Below are 6,000 nucleotides of genomic sequence, written 5' to 3'. Positions count from 1 at the left end.
AAATGTTTTACCTGCAAGCAGGAAAATGACAGAATTGCACATATTAACAATGGCAATGAAATATTATATTTGCATATTAAGTCACTCAGGAAGATCATAGTCTAACACTCAATGTTAAAATTAGGAATTTTAATTCCTGAGTTTACTATAGAATTGGTGCTATTATTGTATTATTTTAATGTCTATTTCAGACCACATTTCAGAATAATGCTAGGATTATTTTAATCATCAAAACCTAAAGTAATAAGTATTATTGATGATATATTATTCTGTTTTGCACATAAGTTGCTAAATGATAACCAAAATCATTCAGCTTTTCAAAAGATCATTTTTATTTATATAATATACTATGACATTATCCAAATATATTTTAAGTAAATCCTTTTCTATTATTAACTCTTCTTTTTGAAGCTTTGTTAGCAGTTTGGGTTCTGTGGGGTCAGAATTAAACTGGTTTGCTGAAGAATATGATTGAGCCCTGTGTATAAAATACACAACTTTCAAACTGTTGATCTCCACAAGTATAGGAATTGTAGGTTTACAGTTAGGGTAACTTACTGCAATTAGTTCACTGCTTCAGATCACTGCTTTCAATCACTGCGATATGTGATTTTTATCCCTATCATACAGTCCCATATATGACTTTAAAAAAAATAAACAAGATGGCGAGTGGGACCTCGTCGAAACGTTACCAAGATGCTTTCAACCTTACATGGGAAAAGACCCAAACACACCAAGACCTGCATACCTGTACCCGTGAAAATCTACATATATATATATATTTGTAGCTTCCGAATATAGCTTCCTAATAAATGATAGCCGTCCATTTACTCAGAGCCAAGCCGCACTAAAAGCCTCCAATATAGGAACAATATAGGAATGTTGCCAGCCAATCAAGACAAAAAAAGCCACAAAACAGACAGAAGATATTAGAAACACCAATCAAGCAGAACACAACAAACTCCAAGACCAATAAACACAGACCAAGACTCCAAACCAATCAGGGTTAAGAAAAAACCATTCTGGCACAGCAATAGGCTAGCCCCAAATTTAAAACTGAAACGGCTGTGAAAGTCTGACTCACAGATGAACACAATACAGAAGCCTGATGATGGCAGATGAGATTCTGCTGAAACGTTGCTACAACTTTAAAAACACAATTATAATGACGTGGGAAAATACCCGAACAAAGCTGAATAATATATATATTATTATGTGTGTGTGGATATATATATGTGTGTGTGGATCTTTGGTTATTCGGGTTTTCTCCCGCGTAAGATTGGAAGTATCTAGGCAATGTTTCGATGAAGTCTCATTCATCATCTTCAGGCTTCTGTCTTCAGCTCTGTGCTTCTCAGAAAATCAAAAAAGAAGAACCGACCTCTTCCCTGGTCCAACACCTCAAAGCCACAGGACATGAGATTGACTTTAAAAATACCAGAACTATCGCCAAAACAAAACACTTCAACAACAGAATAATCAGAGAAGCCATAGAGATAGAAGAACGCCCACACAGCATGAATAAAAGAGATGACACCTCCCGCTTACCAGCCATTTGGAAACCCGCCCTCATGAACAGACGAGTGCCTAACATGATGAATGACACCAGACCCACACCCACGAGGGCCACACAAGATGCCACCACCACACTTCCACGTAAAAAGCAGACTCACACCCACACAGAAGATGAGACACGACCACAGACCAGAAGCCGCACTGCAGCTGCATCACTACCCACTTCAAACCGCTCTGAGCCATACATGAAGCGAACTGACCCCCACCATGAAGATGCAGCACGACCATGAACTCGAAGCCAAACAGCAAGATCACAGCTCACCAGCTCAAATCCCCCAGTAACTAAGACCAACCTGAGCACAACCAAGCCGCCACCTGAACAGAGCACACCTCCAGCCAATCAGAACATGGCCAACCCCCCAACCAATCAGAACACAGCCAAACCCCCCAACCAATGAGAACACACCCCCACCCAATCAGAACACAGCCAAGCCCCCACCCAATCAAGTCACACCCCCACTAGCAGTTAAAAGGAAGAAGCAGTTGCAAGCTCACATCACTCTGAGAAGCACAGAGCTGAAGACAGAAGCCTGAAGATGATGAATGAGAGTTCATCGAAACGTTGCCTAGATACTTCCAATCTTATGCGGAGAAAACCCGAATAACCAAAGATCCACATACAAATACCATGAGAACCTCAGAAAACAAAATATATATATATATATATATATATATATATATATATATATATATATATATATATATATATATATATATATATATATATATATATATATATATATATATATATATATATATATATATATATATATATATCCAGAAAATACATTCAACAGATCAGTGTAACAAATGAAATATTAATAAATGAAGTATAATAAATGAAATAAATGAAATACAGCAACTATTTTATTGAAATGCTTTCATGCTCTTATGACAATAAACTAATTCATAGCATAATGACATAGCATAATGAGTCAACCACCCAAACAGAAGAGCAAAACAGCCAGGTCTGTAGTATCCTAGAACTTGTGATGTAGTTACTGGTTAATCGAAGTTCTGTCTTTTTAAACGTAACTCTGTTGTTAATTATTTTAATGAAGAAATGGAAGGTTTATTATCAAATTTGTAGATGCCAATAAATTCATTAAAATAGTTAAGCTACTAGAATATAAAAATAATAATAATATTTTGAGAAAGCGGGAGGAATAGGTTGAAAGTAACAGAATGAATTTTAAAAGGATCAAGTGAAAAGTTTTCACTGAGAGAACAATATCAAATGGCCCAGGGTGAAGATACTAGATTTGGTAATAGCATTTGTAAAAAAGATTTTGACATAGTAGTTGATAAGCACGCAGAGCAGAATGCCTGCAAAGAATAGAAATGCAATTCGAATCTGCAACAACAGTATAATTTCTAAGTCATGGAAAGCTATCATTTTGCTCTATTCGTTTTAGTCAAAGACCATCTTAACTATTATGCTCAGCTGCGGGAGGCCCAATCACAGAATTGTCAGAAACATTGGAATATATTCAGAAAAAGAGCAATAAAAATGAGTAGAGGAATCTCTGTATCTTTGAGAAGATAGCTGATAGGAAATATGATAGCTCTTATCTGAAAATGGTACTGACAGGTGTATTTTTTATCCATCCATCTGCAGACTGAAAGAATAAAAATAAGACGTTTTCTGTATGTTAGTTTTTGTTTTATTGGTGATCAGATTGGTTTGCAGCTTAAGTCACACAAATACTCCTCAAATTACCTGCAGGTTTGTATGTTCATTATTTTTGGCAAGTTTAAAAGGGACAAGTTAGGCAGGTAGAATGTCCTCCCATACCCGCACCCTAGATTCACAGACGGCAATGTTGGTAAACAAGGCTGCTGAAGAAGTTGAAGATTAATGGCAAAAATGGAAAAAAGGATCAACCAACACCAAAAGAACATGTGATGGATATAAACATTCCCAGGAAAAGGACAAAACAGTGTTGGGCTAGAAAAGGAATCCGAGCATGGTGGAGGAAGTATACCATAGAACAAGACAACACTGAACCAAAAGCCATACTAAATGGCACAGTTGAAAACTTTTCAAGAGGTCACTTAGTATATAATCTTGGTAAATAATCAATTATTTAATAATCATAAACAATAATCATTAAATAATCATTAAAATGAACAAGCTAACCATTTTAAATATTTAGATGTTTCAAGCACCTAAAACCAAAAAAATCTATGAAGAGTCATCCAGGACATGGTTGTCCCAAAGGTGCTTGAATATGCTTCTCTTCTCATCCAAGAAACTTTTTCAATTCTAAATAAGTGAAGCTTTTCTTGGATGAGAAGGGAAATGTCTTCAAAAAAACAAAATCCAGTTGCCTTTTGAAAAAGCAACTTTGAAAGAATCTTAGAAAAACCTTTATTAAATTTATATTCATCTAACATTGGCAAATGGATTTGGTTGTGCATATGAATACCTATTCTTAAAGCATTTTAAAGAAACTGCAGACTGAAAGAATAAAAATAAGGGAATGTTATGAAGCAAGTTTTATTTGATCAGAGCTTAATTCACACAAATACTCCTCAAATTACCTGCAGGTTTGTATGTTCATTATTTTTGGCAAGTTTAAAAGGGACAAGTTAGGCAGGTAGAATGTCCTCCCATACCGCACCCTAGATTCACAGGTGGCAATGTTGGTAAACAAGGCTGCTGAAGAAGTTGAAGATTAATGGCAAAAATGGAAAAAGGATCAACCAACACCAAAAGAACATGTGATGGATATAAACATTCCCAGGAAAAGGACAAAACAGTGTTGGGCTAGAAAAGGAATTTGAGCATGGTGGAGGAAGTATACCATAGAACAAGACAACACTGAACCAAAAGCCATACTAAATGGCACAGTTGAAAACTTTTCAAGAGGTCACTTAGTATATAATCTTGGTAAATAATCAATTATTTAATAATCATAAACAATAATCATTAAATAATCATTAAAATGAACAAGCTAACCATTTTAAATATTTAGATGTTTCAAGCACCTAAAACCAAAAAAATCTATGAAGAGTCATCCAGGACATGGTTGTCCCAAAGGTGCTTGAATATGCTTCTCTTCTCATCCAAGAAACTTTTTCAATTCTAAATAAGTGAAGCTTTTCTTGGATGAGAAGGGAAATGTCTTCAAAAAAAACAAAATCCAGTTGCCTTTTGAAAAAGCAACTTTGAAAGAATCTTAGAAAAACCTTTATTAAATTTATATTCATCTAACATTGGCAAATGGATTTGGTTGTGCATATGAATACCTATTCTTAAAGCATTTTAAAGAAACTGGGGGAAAATGAAGCAAGTTCCAGTAATTCATAGAAGAAATGAGCCTCCCTTGAATTCTTTCATATCATCTATCTACAGGTGGTCTGTGTTAATTGAATCCTGGATCACTCTGCTAAAAGGAATCTGCAGACAGTAGTAACATTTGGCAGGACAATCAAGATTTTTCTCTATCAAGGTCACAAAAAAGCTGTATAGATAGAGAAGCCAGCAGGAGTTCTATAATGTGAGTGGAGTGATTTTCATCATCACCAGCCATCACAACTCTTCCAAAAGAAAAGAAAACCATCTGTCATATATAGAATATAGATCCTTTTGAAGAACATAGAATTAAATATTTTTCTTCACATCAGGCCATTCCAATCAATTAAAAAATTGGCCGAGGATTGACTAAGCAACACAGATTTCTAGTCATTCCGGTTTTTATCTTATTTTTCTCTCTTCAATTCTTGCATGCTTTTAAAAAAAATAATTATGAGAAACAGTCTCTCAACCATAGTTAATATTAGTTAACAGTTAATACTACTAATCCTATTGCTAGTTAATTGCTATTATATATTATGAAAAGTTGTTGGTTCTAATCTTGTATAAATTTTCTGTGAAACTTAAATGTTAAATCTATATGGTTAACATTTTTCAGATTTTGATTTACATGTTTGGTATATGAATATCAGTTATATACATTAATAGACAGCACCACTCTTTATTGAATTTGTGATTGCCAGTATGTCTTGTCAAAACATAAATAGCAAAAGAAGTTGAGACTACCTAGCTCAGATATTATTGCAAATGAGCAAAAAAGCAAAGAAAAAAATATCGAAGGATATGAATCATTATGTCTATTAAAACTGAAAACTGAAGCCTACATCTGTCTTGCAAAGAATCCCAAATTGATGTAAACAGTAGGGAGAAATATATGGGATCTCAAATGTATATTATAATATTGTAAAAAGCTCTGCTGGCAATATAACTTCATTTTTTTTTTTCAGATTTACAATAATAGCACATCCATTTCTTTCTGTGTGTGTATCTGTGTGTATACAGTAACTGCTTTGCTGAAATAAAAACAGTGCAAAATAATTCTGCATGCTAATACATACAGAGACAGCCAAAAACAGCTGCTAAAGCAGCCACATAATCCTGTTTAA

At 34.5% G+C, this 6,000-nt stretch overlaps 1 protein-coding gene across 3 annotated transcripts in view; it reads right to left on the bottom strand.

Moving 5' to 3' along the window:
* The window catches only part of NCAM2 (neural cell adhesion molecule 2), a 149,796-nt gene that overhangs the window by 22,838 nt on the left and 120,958 nt on the right, over positions 1-6,000 (bottom strand). The window lies entirely within an intron of this gene.

Source organism: Notechis scutatus, chromosome 5, assembly GCF_049901735.1.
Source record: "Notechis scutatus isolate UNSWTSFEM ecotype Mainland chromosome 5, rNotScu1.2, whole genome shotgun sequence".
NCBI classification, from domain to species: Eukaryota; Metazoa; Chordata; class Lepidosauria; order Squamata; family Elapidae; genus Notechis; species Notechis scutatus.
The sequence above is the reverse complement of the archived record's forward strand: the minus strand, read 5'-3'. Positions and strand labels throughout refer to the sequence as shown.